This window comes from Quercus lobata, chromosome 10 (assembly GCF_001633185.2).
Source record: "Quercus lobata isolate SW786 chromosome 10, ValleyOak3.0 Primary Assembly, whole genome shotgun sequence".
NCBI lineage: Eukaryota > Viridiplantae > Streptophyta > Magnoliopsida > Fagales > Fagaceae > Quercus > Quercus lobata.
In genome coordinates, this window is record NC_044913.1 from 11,832,110 (window position 1) to 11,847,429 (window position 15,320).

The window sequence follows — 15,320 nt, forward strand, 5'->3', positions numbered from 1 at the left end:
GTTAAACTACAAGATTTTTGGCAATAATTATTGAAATATTGAAGAAAACTAATAATAAATGAGAAATGCTACGTCCACAACAATTTTACAACATTTCCTACCTATCACTGCCAAGTCACAAAACACAACTTAAAATAATCTGACTAGGAAAACAAAACAAAGAAAATCAAATAAAATTCAAAACAAGATAAAAAGATTAAGAAAACAAAACAAAAGTTCAAAAACACCAGCATATTTCAGTGAAGAGGGAAAGGAAGGGGTTCTGGAGAAGAATCTTGCTCTCACACACCGAAGGCAGAGGCGAAGGTGGAGGCAGAGGCAAGAGGGCAAAGGGCAGAGGCAAAGGCAGAGGCAGAGGCAGAGGCAGAGGTAGAGGCACTCGACATCTTCTCCCTGTCGTCGCCCATCATCGCTTCTCTATCTTCCTCAAAACGGTGAGACCCACATCTCTCTACCTTTCTCAAATTTTGTTTCTTATTGTAATTACTAAGTTGTGATTGTAATTTTATTGTTTCTTGCTTTGTAACCTTTCATTCTCATTGAAAGAAAGCTTGACTTCTCCGCATTCACACAAATTTTTTTTTTTTTTTAAAAAAAATCAAATTGATGCTTGAGGTGGGAGGATTGGAATTTGAGGTATAAATGATGCTCCCAAAGTGTTTGATACAATGCCTGAAAGAAATCTTGACCATACTATTATACTTACTGTTATACTTGACCATGATTTAATAGAAATCTTGACCATGCTTTAATAGATAAGTATAATACTATTATACTTTGTTTTAAAATATTGTGCATTATATAATTTATATGGCAGACACAAGGAAGAAGAAATCACAAGTGGTTCTAGGCTTGTAGAGTTGAATGAGCACAATAGTGATAATAAAATGGAGGATACAGTGGAATTTCAATGCACTTGGAGGGTCTTGTGTGCTTCTCTCTTCATTCTTTTTAAAACAATAATACCGATTTATGTTTCTAATTGATGAGCTTTCTCTTTTCATTCATAAGTGATTTGGGTCTTGCTTTTGGAGTTGTGTGCATTGTAAAACAATATATAGTGATTATGAATCCATGAGACATTCAAATATTTCCTTAATTGTATTTAAATGACGTAAGTTTTTTTTATTAGTAAGTTGTACATGCAGTTAGTGGGTCCTCCACTCTTCTTGTAGGAGGAGAAAGTGTAATTTGTGTTAAAGCGAATTGGCTTGAGTATTGTGAATTTCTTAAATTTATTTATTTTTCTTCTCCTTTTAGAATCTAGCTATAATAAAACATTGTTAATTATTGAACTTTAAGTGAAATACTTATGATATAGTATTTTGCCAAGTATTGATAATTTTGGACTTTTTACTAGCTTGGACTTTTAATAATGCCAATGTAAATTGGGTTTTTAATATTACCAATTAAAATTGGGCTTTTGAAATATTTCCAAGCATAAGTAGCCTTCGGCTTTAGAAAAGAATGTGATGTGTGAATTCGGCTCGTAGGGCCAGTTTTGGGCTTAGCTAAATAATGATACTAAAATTAGATAATATATGAGTTTTTTGGGCTTTTTGTGATAGTTTATATCGTGACCCAATTTAAAAAATAAGATATGAAATATTTGTGGTTAACATAATAACAGGGCAAAAAATATTTTGGAAAGCCCAATAACTTATTAGTGGTGTTTGAAAATAAATAGGTGGTATTTAAATAAAATTAGGTGTAAAAAAATGTACCCTAACAATCATTTTCTTCTAACCATTTTTATTATGCATTATATTTTCATAATTTCTTTTGGTACAATTAACATTTTTAAGTTTCAAAGTTATTATTCAAATTCTCATTCTCTTCAGGAAATTATTATGATAACCAAAACTTATCATATAATTATAATTGATATTACTCAAATAATTAATAGTACTCTCAACCCAAACTTGTATTTTGCCATTCTTAAGTAGGTACACCGAAGTGGTTTAAAATGGACCAAATAGACCGAAGTGGCCGAATGAACCAAATTTGACCGAATAGACCTAAGTGGACTATATGGACTGAATAGATTGAAGTGGATTGAATTAACTAAGTGGGCCAAATTGGACTGAAGTAGACCGAATTGGACTTAATGAACCAAAATCGATCGAATAAACCGTATTGGACCAAAATTGACGGAAGTGGACTGAAGTAGACTAAACCGTACCGAATTGATGAAGTGGACCAAATGCCGATATGTTATTAGCATAATTGTGTTTTGATATAAACTCAAATTCTTACTTCCAAAATAATCAAGTATTAACTCAAAAAATCAAACTAACCAAAACTATAAAGAGAGAGTTATACTACTTGTAATGGGGAACTAAAAATACAATAGCAAAACGTTTGAACCTAAAATAGAGTTTTAAAAATCATAATGATTCATCAATATAAAGTAGAGTTACAAAAAAGAAAAGAAAAGAAAAAAAAAAGAAGAGAGAAAGTAACTACTTTCCAAGAGAAAATAGTATGGGAATAAAAAAAGTAAAAAAAATATATATATATATTATAATAAATATTAAATTATCCAAGCTATGTTATGTCACGTAACTTCAGCTTTTAGATATATAAAATATATATATATATATATATATATATAATTAAAAACAACTTAAACTCTCTACATATAGATATATGATCGCATTATAAGTAACTCGCTCCTAGGGGTAGATTCTTCTTTAGCTGCTTGGCACATTCTCTAGCACGCTCTCTAGTACCGGCATTATTATTCTCAGTCTCAGTCTCCCAAGGGGCTCCCAAAACCAATGGAGGACAAGGATTAATAATAATCTTCTGAAGCTTGGTAGAACTTTCTAGTAAGTAAACAAGAAGTTCAATGTCTATCGCACGCCCAACAAATCCCACTATTTCCACCTCTTTGAGGTGCTCATTGGGATATTTCATCACCTTCCTTAACTCTTGTTCTATCTTGGGTCCAACCCATATCATCTGCAGTGGGGAAAAAGAAAATAAGAACCATATCATGCATGCAAGGGAGCATGTTAAAGTAGATATAATAAGCTAAGTTTATCAAAGCGGATACCGCTTATTGTTGAAAACTGAAAACTTATTACTGAAAACATTGTAGTAAAATAATTTTTAAACTATGAATAGTGCTCATAGGACCCAGTTTTTAAGTTACATTTGCATTTTTCCATACTTGCTAGTCCGTGAAGAGTGCGCAGGACTCACGGAAAAACGCAAAGCATCTGCCACATTTGCCACGCAAACGCACACTAAGTATGCCTAATAATCCTAATGCACAAACCTCCCACTTAATTTGAACCAATTATCTTCTAAGATTGAATCATTATACAATTGCACAAAATTCATAAGTTAAGAGTTTCATTTTCTACATAGGCTACTTCAATTTTAAAAAGCATATATATGATTCTCTGGTGCAAGAAACAGCTAAACCTTAAAAGAGTGATCCCCAAAAGGACTAGGCATTTATTTCAACACTTATACTCCACACACACACACACACACACACACACACACAAATAAGATGATGCCTCCCATAGATCTATGGAAAATAACAAGTCGAGTTCAAACAATATTTAGAAGATGAAAATGTTAGGACATATGCGGAACATGTTAAGAACATATGTCATATAGAATTGGTTAATTCTTTGATAAAATGCACTTTACTTGTAATTTGATACATCTAGGATGTGTTTAATACTTCAAAGAACAAGAGTTCAAGTCCACATGTTGAAGCCATGTAAATTTGTCCAAGAATCAAGTGAGAAGTGTTGTTCATTAAAACTCGACAGATAGCTCAACGAATGTATCTATTGAGATTTAATATTTGAAGCTCGACAGATGTATATATCAAGAATTACAAAATTTAGATTTCCAGATCTACTTTTCACGCATATCCAAGTAATTTGTGTAGGGTTTTTTTTTTCCTCACAGCCCTAGACATATATAAATATTATTTTAAGGGTCATCTCAATTGATGCAAAGGTTGTTGCAATTGTTGTTGCACTCACATTGTGACCGGAGACAAAAATTGCCCTAGTTCATCTTTCTCTTGAAGAAGCTGCTACGTTTGTACACCGTAAGGTTTTTTAACCAAGGAGCTTCTTGATCTTCATCGTGTGGATGAACTGAAGAACTTTGCAGCTAACATCCTTCTCAAGTTGGTGTGTTAGTCACGTGCATCGATCAGTTAGTCACGTACTCGGAGCCGTACAATGAAAGGAGAGATTGTCACTACATTACAAGTTCAATTATGTATTAGGGTAAAGGTTCAATTGTAGGTTAGTATAAGGTACTAAAATTCCTTTACTTGTAACCACTTGTTTTGATAATAGTGGATTTTCGGGAGTGGTAACCTTAAATTCACTCAGTGGGGTTTTGCTTCAGTGATTTTTTCCATTCGTAAACAAATCACCTGCGTCAAATTTAATTTCCGCTGCATTTAATTATTTGGTGATTTGTTTGTGCTATCACGCTTATTGCATGTTAGTTGACTTAATTAATTCACTTGGCTAATTAATTGGTTAATTTACCTAAGGAGTCAATACATTCTTGGTCTATTAAAAAAAAAAATCCCATGATCCAACAGTTAATGTGCAAATTGCATCTCCTAAATTAAAGAATAAAAGCTATTAGTATGCTCAAGTGGCAAGACATGAAAGTGAGAAGTTAGAACAATCACCTCCAAGGTAAATTTATGTAACATTGGTGCCGCTTCTATCATAGATATTAATCCAACGAGGCTTTCTCGATCATGTATAGCAATTCTCCATTTAAGGTATCTAAGATTGGTTAAAGTTTGAAATTTTGGGACTTCTGAGTTATCCTGAAAAGAACAAACTAGCGATGAGAGAACAATGCTTAAAACCATATAAACATAAACACAAGAGATTGCAAAAGAATTGAGAGTGCTTACATAGAGGCAAATGTCGAGACTCAAACTCACTAGCCGAGGAAGGTAACTTAACAGAGGGCACAATGCAGAACTCAGAGGTACGCTAGAATGTCCACCAATACGTACATCTAGAAGACGGGGGGGTGCATAGTTAATATGCAATTCCAGTCTATGACCAAGATGGCCAAAATACTCAAGATTTGGAGCAGAAATCTCAATACTTTTAAATTTATAACAATGCGATATGTGTAAGTACTTCTACTTCAGTGATGAACCGCAAATCTTCAGATTCCCTAGATCTTCAGAACTATCAACATGTAACCTTTCAAGCAAGGGACAATTGGACAGGACGTGCTCGAGCTGGTTACATGTACGTATTTTAGAGTGAGGGAAGTCAAGGACTTGATGCTTTTGACGCATGTAAACGGTAAACCACTCATGTGGAAATGTATAAGCCATTTTACTTGGGCTTGTCAATGTTGGTGTGAAGTCCAATTCAAGCCTCTTAACTCGCTTTGACATTGCAAGGTCAATCCATCCATAAATGAGACGTTTAGAATGTTTGTTTTAAGTCAAAACAAACTCTCAACTCGTCTATAGGTGAGCCTTGATGTAATTTTAGAATACGATTCACGCTTTTAACAAATTTATTCCTTTCGAATATCAATGTTTTCTTTTCGTCCTCGATGTCCCACATTGTATTTGGATCTTCAAAGTTCAAACTACCAGTAAAGAATGGCCACAGATGTTTCCATCTATGCGAAAGAACACAAGTTCTGATTGCTTCTTTCAATGTCAAGAAAGACATAATAGAGATGAGCGTGTCATCTGGCAACTCACTTATCGGATCCTCCAAATTCTCATCCTTCCACTTGCACTAGAGATTTCAAACACCATATATGCACAAGAAAAGAAAATAATAATCAGCAAAGCAGAACAAATTAAAGGATTTAACTTCAGAAACTATAGAAACTATATGTTCTAATATTAGAGTGCACAAATTGAAAAGGGTCACTGAGCAAGCTTAGAGGGGATAGTTTTTTACGACTTTGGAATTTACTAAGGGCATGTTTGGTAGACTGTAATAGACGCTGTAATGTAATGGTTATTTCTATGGTTTAGTTATTCTTTAGTTTGGTTATGTTTTTATTACAAGGAATAATCATTCCTTATGAATAGCTATTCTTCAAAATGAGGAATAACTATTCCTCTTTAAAATGTTGTATTAGCTATTCTTTAGTAAATGCAATAATTTCAAAACTTAATATATTTCCAAATAAAAAAACTTTCCATATACATCTAACAATTATAAAAATAAAAAATCATAAAAAATAACACATATCTCTCTTAAATTTAAAAATAACAATTTTTAAGAAGATATAATTGTATGAGTAAGAAATTTCCTAAAATAAATGTTAAGTTTCATTCTAATGTTATAACTCATAACCAAACTAATGAATAGGTTTAGTTATTACATTACAACACATTTTATACCTAGTAATAAAAATTACAATTCTTGTCGTAATCCTCATTCAGTATACCAAACATACCCTAAAAAAATTTCTCTCTATCATACTCCTCTTACATTTTTTTTTATTAAATATGAATTTTAAAAATCTAACTATTAAGTTATATGTTCATATTATATAATTCATACTTTCAAAATTTTAAAAAGATTAAAGATTAATAATTATGTCATCAATCAAATATTTGAATTTCAAGTTTTTGTAGTATAAAATTATGCGTGAAAATATAAGTTATTGATTGAATAGAAATAACATTCGATTTCAATGAAATTTGACATGCATATATATATATATATATATATATATACATAAAAAACATACAATCAAATATTTTCAAAATTCATATTCAATAAAAGAATATAGAAGAAATTTGAAAGGTTACCTTGCCCCTAAAATACCACTAAAAAAAGGTGAAAACTAAAAGAGGTAACTTATATTGAGCAACAGAAGAATTCCCTCCCCTTAAAACCGATGATATCATTAGAAAATGATTACAAAAAATATATATTTTTAACTAGAATTACCAAAAGTAGTAACAACTATGGTTTCTGATTTCTTTGAAAAATTAGACACTGTTTGGTAACGTTGTTCTAATAACGTTGTTTATATTTTTTAAAAATATATGTGGATGAAAAAAAATGTATGAAAATACATGTAATATTGTTTAAAAATTGAAAAATATTACTTAAACTACCATACCAAACGGCTCTTAATAACTGAGACAATAAATGGACAACAAAATTTATAAGTGACAAAAAAAACAAAAACAAAAACGATAGAGCTCTGTGAGTGTTCCAACATGACCACATCCAAGCCTTTTTAATTGATTTGACTTTGATAGATAAGCTAGAGAGTAGTTGGTTTTATGAGCCGAAACCAATTGGTCCAAATTCCAATACGACTTCAATTAGTAATAGCCTAATAAGTACCCTAATTTCAATTCCAATGAAGTTAGGATTAGGAAACCCTAATATCAATCCCAATCCCAATCCCAATCCTAATCCTAATTCTAATTAAAGTAGGATTAGGAAATCTCAATTTAGCTTAGATTTAGATTATTTCACAAAAATTCAATTAAATTCTAAATTAAACTCTCTTTTTTTAACTTAAATTAAGGAATTGATTACCTGAAATATTGTTTCTTTCAAAAGGCAATGAAGTAATTTTACTTGATTAAAAATAGTGGGAAAACCAGAAATTCAGTTGAAGGAGGCAGGGTTTAAACAAATAATTGTCCGTAAATAACTATAATCACCATACAAAATTATAAACATGAACTATAATTTATTTTTTCATATTTGGTCTAATTTTCTCAATAGCCCTTGTTTTTAATAACTGCAAATTATCCGATCCTCCAAATTCTCATCTTTCCACTTGCACTAAAGATTTCAAAACACCAAATACGCACAAGAAAAGCAGAACAAAGGATTTAACTTTAGAAACGACTTGTTCTAATATTAGAATGCACAAATTAAAAAGGGTCATTTAGCAAGCCTAGAATTGTTTTTTACGAGTTTGGAATACCAAAAAACAAAAAGAGGTAACTTTTTTTTTCCTGAAAGATATGATTTACCTTGTTGGAAGGCAGAGGCCAGAACTTTCTTCTCCATGTATCCTAGAATTTGAATTTTCCTCCCGACTCGCCGAAGATGAGTAATACAAGTAATTGAATTACAGGGGAGAGAGAAAATATAGAAGAGAAAGGGATAATTAAGATTAGATGAGTTTGGTTAGTATAAATAAAGGGAAAACAACACCGACCTCTTAGGGGAAAGAATTTGTTTTCATTTTCCGAGTAGGAGTAGATTTTAATATATATATATATATATATATATATATATTAAAATACTAAATAATCTAATAATATCATATAAAACCTATTATCAATAGTTTACGCTATATTTTTTTTCTCTAAAAAGAATTTAATTTGTTTTTGAGTAAAAATAGGTTTACTCTCTATAAATTTTATTACTTAAATTTCAAGAATTTTAGAATTCTATTTCAACTAAAACAAAGAAATCAAATGGCCAAAGGAAGAAAATGACTCCACCTCACTTCGTAAAGCCGAAATAATCATCTTTGAATCTCCCTCGACAATAACAAAGGGTAGATGGAGTTCAAGAGCAAAAGAGATAGCTCTAATAACTGACATCGCTTCCACTTCATCTGAGGAAGATGGCAACCTAGTTTTTTCGGACATGGAGGCCATCACCCTTCCTAGGTGTAGTGGCGGAACCACATTAGGACCCAAGGGGGCCTTGGCCCCCCCCCCCCCCCCCCCCAAAAAAAAAAATTTGAAAAAATAGTATATATATAGTAGAGTTATTTTAATAAAGAGATGTTATATTCACAATATTTTTACGATAAATCTTAAGTGGCAAGTTATTATTGACAGTTATGTGTGCGCAAAAAAATTATTTAGTTGTGGATTAAAATTAGAACTAATAATAACTTACCACTTGGAATTTATTGTGAAATTGTTGTAAAAATATTGTAGAAGTAGCACTTAAATAATTTTCCTCCACTACATAACCATGTGTGTGGTTAAAATACTCCCTGCAAAAGCAGTTGTGTAGCTGTGTAGGCTACTCTCACTTTCTCATATTTTTATTTGTTCTTAAAATATTAAAATAATCAATGTATCATAACATCATAAATGTATATGATTAAAATATATTATTTTTATCATTTTATTTATATATAAAATAATATAACATGTATTTGGTTGTAGTTATAGCTTCTTCTTTTTTATTGAAATTTGAATGATTGTTTTCCTTTTATTTAAAAATCTTTAAATTATTAGTATTTTTTAAAAATTTTAGTCATCATATTTAATAGGTGATAATTTAATTTAAAAAATCTAGGTTCATGGACAAGTTTAGGAGTTGGTAATTCAAAAATAATACACTTTTGGGTTTTGATTATTAAATTGTATGTACATTACTGTTAGTATGGATATAATTAATATATATATAGAAATAATTAATTGTCTAATTTTATGTTTGGCCCCCCAAATATAAATTCCTGCTCCGCCACTGCCTAGGTGGTCACGAACAACTATTCCCAATCCAGTTTCGTCTATCTCACGGAACACGGCACCATCAAAGTTGACCTTGAGGATCATCGACGGTGGTGGAGTCCAACTGACTCATTGTTTAGGCAAAGTGCATGACTGCATTTTTGGGATCAATAAGGCTTGGGTAAAATTCTGAAGGGTTTGTGAGGCTGACAGGGCCACTTGAGAAAGTGGGAATGGCTTATTGCTGGTCCGAAGTGTATTACAATGGGACCAAATAGTCCAGACCAAGGTAGCAAAGAGTTCCAGGTTTTTATTCTCCTCTAACACGTAACTTACTAGCTTTAGGAAATTCGAAAATTTCTTAGTTCTTCAACACAACCATGGCGAGTTAGCCTCCCAAATGGCCGATAGTTCTTGACAATCCCACAATGCATGATGGACATCTTCAGTGGCTACTTGGCAATGGCAGCATACATCCTCGGCAATTACCCTTCGAGCAACCAGGTTCTTCTTTACAAGAATCGCTTCTCTACTTGCTTTCCACAGGAAGTTTTTAACCTTATTCGGCATCGAGAGGCTCCAGAGCTTTTTCCATATGCTTCGACCATCACCTTGAGGAAAGGAAACCAACGAAGGCAAGGACTTTTCTTTAGCTAGGAAGTTATACCCAGATTTAACCGAATAGATGCCATTTGCCGTATGGGACCAGAAAATTTTGTCCTTGACATAGTTAGGGCTGAGTGGAATCTTAAGAATGAGGTCTACCTCCAACAGGGCAAAAAAGCCTTTAAGGATATCTACATCCCAAGATCTAGATTGTTGGTCAATAAGGGTGTCCACTGTAGCTTCTTGCATGCCTTCAAGAATAGGTGACAAAATTCTTGGGTGGTTAAGCGAAGGGAGCCACGGGGTATCCCAGATTTTAATTGAATCACCCCACTCTATACTCTCCAACGTGCACCTTGTTTGAGGACCTCCCTACCTTGGAGTATACTACTCCATGCATAAGACCCACTGGAGCACTCCGGGCATCCATGAAGGAACATGTAGGGAAAAACCTACTCTTGAAAATTTTGTGAAAAAGGGATTGCTTATTTTGTAGGAGATGCCAAGCTTGCTTGACTAAAAGGGCATCATTAAAGAGAGCCAAGTCCTTAAATCCCATACCTCCATTAGCCTTTGGTTGACAAAGCGAGTCCCACTTCACCCAATGAATCTTACGTCTCTCTCCTTGTTGTCCCCACCAAAACTTTCGAATAAGGCTTTCAATATCATTGCACAAACCCAAAGGAAGTTTGAAGCAACTCATCGTATAAATGGGTATTGTTTGAACCACGGCTTTGATTAAAATCTCCCTACCTACTTGTGATAATAATTTTTCCTCCCACCCTTGCATTTTCCTCCACACTTTTTCCTTTATGAAATTAAAGCTTGCCTTTTTCCTCCTCCCCAAAAAAGATGGTAGGCCCAAGTACTTTTCATATTGCTTTATTTCTGGCACCCCCAAAACCTATTTAATGTGTTCTCTTTTCTCCTCAAAAGTATTCCTGCTAAAGAAGATGGTGGTTTTGTTTCTGTTGATATGTTGTCCGAAACATCCGCCATAGACTTCTACGATATCAAGAATTTTTTGACATTCCTGTTCCATGGCCCAATAAAATAAAAGACTATCATCTGCAAAAAGGAGATGTGTTAGTCTTAGGCTATTTCTGCAAAGAGCATAACCCTTAATATCATCCTGGCTAGCTACTTGTGAGATAAGGCCATGAAGCCCTTCAGTGCATAACAAGAAGGGAAAATGAGATAAAGGATCTCCTTGTCTAATACCACGAGATGGTGTGATCATGCCTTTTGGTTCTCCGTTGATTAAGATGGAGTAAGATATTGTTGTAACACAAATCATCATCAATCTCACCCATCGATCATCAAAACCCATCTTCCTCATAACTGTCTCCAGATAGGGCCACTCCACTCTGTTATAAGCTTTATTCATATCAAGCTTAATAGCCATATAATCATTTTTTCCTGTGTGCCTCTACATACTGTGTAAGGATTTAAAAGCTACCAAAATATTATATGAGATTAGGCGACTTTTAGTAAAAGCACTTTGATGTTCAGTAATAATATTTGGAAAAATCCTTTTAAGCCTATTTGCTAACACCTTAGAAAAAATTTTGTACAACACATTACAAAGGGGCCGGAACTTCATTACAAAATTTTTTGGTAAAATCCTTTTTCTTGTATTTCTTTTTCACACACCTGTAGGTCAGGCAATTCTCTAGCTCATAATCTAGCTCAATACGCTAGACATATTAATGCTCTCACAGTGTGGATGAAGGATGTTCCACCACAACTTCATCATGTTCTTGTAACCGGCTTTGGATGATTTTGAATAAAATTTCTTCGAGGTTTTGATTCTCAAAAAAAAAACTAAAACAAAGAAAAAACCTTATAAAAAGTTTCAATTTTTATTATTTACTAGTAATATGCCTATGCAATGCATGGCTTAATCAAAAATCATGTTTATACTAAAGAAAATATTTTACTTATTTAATAAAAATTAAATTAAATTAGTTAATAAAACTAAAGTAAAGTTTTTCTATTAAACAAAATCATATATAAGTTCAAAATTAATTTAATGGAAGATGGTAGATAATTATGTAACTAATATAAAAGGAGATGCCAAATCGAAAATAACTTCATTAGCATTTAGATATGAAGAAAATTAAGAAGTGATATTGTAGGGTTAAGGGCCCAAATTATATATTGGGCCTTGGCTGAGAGCGTGAGTGGTCCAAGGAGGGACGAATGATAATGAACGGTTCAAGCTCAGGATTTAATGAGCAAGATACAAATAGGAAGGTTGTCTGAGGAGGAATATCTCCTCGGATATGATAAGTGCAGCTCAAATATGTATTCCAATAATCAGAGTGACCTCCCATGAAGCTCCAGTAATGGGGACGTGTATCATGAACATACGAGAAGGAGAGGAACCCAAAAATATCTAAAGGAAAGCTGCTACCATGGCATTGAATGCACTGCAGCTACTTTTCTAATCGCATTTATGTGGAGAAGACCTCTGAACAGTGCTGCCTTGACTACCACAACTCACAGAAAGCCAAAGAGGGTATCTGATGGGACAGGTACTCAGATAAGGGCTCAGATGACCAACAAGTGTAGAATCAAAATGGTCTAAAGAGAGCTATATAATGTAAGAGACCCTCCATGAGGAAGGGATTGTAAAAATAGAGAGAAAGAATACTGTAGCAATCAAAATTGCACTTGTACTCTATTTAGTTGATTTATATGAACACTTGCCTACTCAGACAAGAAGTTCATTCATATTAGTACTTCTTATTTGTGCATGATTGTCATCCAATTCCATATTAGCCGTTGTCCAATTCATTAGGGCCTAGTTCTTTGACCCACTCTCTACAAATTAATTGTTTTGGGCTTTTTGGGCCTAAGTCCATTCATCCTAGACTAAGCCACGAATCTAGTCCTTACAGATACCTTCTAGCAAGGTCCTACACACCCATATATATATATATATATATATATATATAAAAATGGTTGAGTCTCCAACTTGCTAGGAAAAAGCTATAGAGTATAAACCATATATTAGGACATCCGTACCCACCAATATGAATCAACATATATCATAGCTAACATATACTAAATTTGCAAAAAAAAAAAAATATTGATAATAAATAAATGAAAAACCGTGTATATAATAAACAGAGGTGGATCCGTGGATAGATAAAGAAGTGAATTAATTGATAAGAAGAATTTTTATCAAAAAAGATAAGAAGACTTAACTGTTACTGCATTATATCTAGGCTTGCAGCGTGTTGCTGCTAGTGGTCTTCCTTTTCCTTTTGGCGTTAGAGTGGCATTAGAACTTCTGGCTCTTTTGCACAATACAATATCTATCTTCTACCTCAAAAAAACGTAGTACGTATGGCAAATTGATAAGTACTAAGATTTTTTTTTTATCAATTAAGAATTTTTATCAACTTCTAAATTATAAGAATTTAGATTATAATCAAATTAAGATTTTCATTAATTTAGAAATTATATATAGGAGAAGAAGAGAAAAAAAAAATTATATCTATTTTATTATATAGTATATGATTTATTAAGACAATTTAGGATTGCTTGAATTCTATTATCAATTTCTAGCTTTTTAATCGTTTCTCAAAAAAATATTTCTATCTTTTAATTAAAAAAAAGTTATTATCAATAATTTACTCTACTTAAAATTACGAAATTTGAAAACGTTCAAAATTTTATTATAATGTTCATTGGCCGGTTTTTTTATTATATTTTTTTAAAGAAACCGGCTAGTGATTTTATTAGGAAGAAATATCATAAAATAAAACAGGAACAATGTACAGTGATATATCATGATATCAAACGGTCAAGTTCCTAGAGGCTGTTTGGTGCAAGTGAAAATGGGGTTTTTTTTTTTTTTTGAAAATGGGGTGTATTTTGGGCCAAAATGACCATACACCATTGTTTGGAAAAATATTTAGTAATATACTATTATTTGTGAAATATTTAGTAATCTACCATTTTTCTGAAACTCGAGTTTGCCGTGTAACTCGAGTTTTATGAAAAAATAGTCTTCAAACTTGCCGTACCATTTTTTATGGAACTCAAGTTCCATCAAAAAATTTTCATAAAACTTGAGTTTTAAAAAAGTGGTAAATTCCTAATTATTTCATAAACAATGGTAGATCCATATATATTTTGTTAAACAGTAGTATTTAACCATTTTGGTTGTGTATTTTGTATCAAAGAAAAGTACCATTTATTGGTAATTTGGATGGTACTTCTAGAAAATACTAGTTTGTGACTTTGAATTATCTTGGACGACATCATACTAAAAATATTTGATTTAAAAGAAAGTATGAGTAATTAACAAACGAAAATTTAAAAAGTCACATGGTTTCAAAAAAAAAATATTAAAAATTAAAAAGTCACATGTAGAAAAAAAGCAAACACGCGTGTAAAATATGGAAAGATGTCAAGAAAATATTAGGCTAAAATACATTATTATCCATCCAAAAAGCTTCAACCATATACTATTTTACAAATTAAAAAAGAAATGATAAGAAGATGGCACTTTTATTAAGAAAAAGAGAAACTCATTACATCTTGAGCCAACAAGAACTCAATCATAAACGAGTTTTCCTCTATCCAAACTACAAAACTATCAATACCCTTCGCAAACTAGGCCAAGATATGAGCAAACTTATTTTCCTGTCTTTTTACATATATATGAAACTTGTGCTATTCGAAACACCTTCAATTGCTGTTGGATCCCCCATAATAACGTTAGCAATGGCTATAGGTGGAGCTGTATTGCCTAAAACTGCATTTGAGGCTATTTTGGAATCGCTCTCAAACACTACATCACTGTCATCACATATGACCACCTCCCAGGCAAAACGAACTCCTTCTGCCAACACCACAGCTTCCATCTCCAGGGGTCCCAATGACACGTTTGGATTTTTACTCAATGCCGCTACAACCCTTCCGGCCGAATCCCTAATAACCGCTACCACACCTGTTGCGTTTAGTTGAGCAAAGACAGCCCCATCATCATTGATCTTGTAAAACAGTTCCTGTGGAGGTGTCCTCGGTCACTAATTAACTGCCGTGTTGGAGTAGAGTTTGCTAACTGGAACTCTGCAAACAAGCTCCTGCATTTGTGCAGCACAAATGATGCATGTTGCCATGGGCTCTCCTTGTCTAACAGCATTTCGGTTGAACCACATGCTCCATGAAATGGTAACTATAAAGCTCAAGAGTTCATTGTCCACATGCTGAACAAATTTTAGGTGCCACAGTAGGTCTTCAAACTCATGGTAGTAAG

General features: G+C 32.8%; 1 long non-coding RNA gene across 1 annotated transcript; it reads left to right on the top strand.

The window, feature by feature from the left end:
* On the top strand, positions 1-1,212 carry LOC115962881. The gene is made up of 2 exons (XR_004085630.1): positions 1-434; positions 818-1,212. It is a non-coding gene; the product is annotated as an uncharacterized LOC115962881 (long non-coding RNA).
* The last annotated feature ends 14,108 nt before the right edge of the window (positions 1,213-15,320 follow it).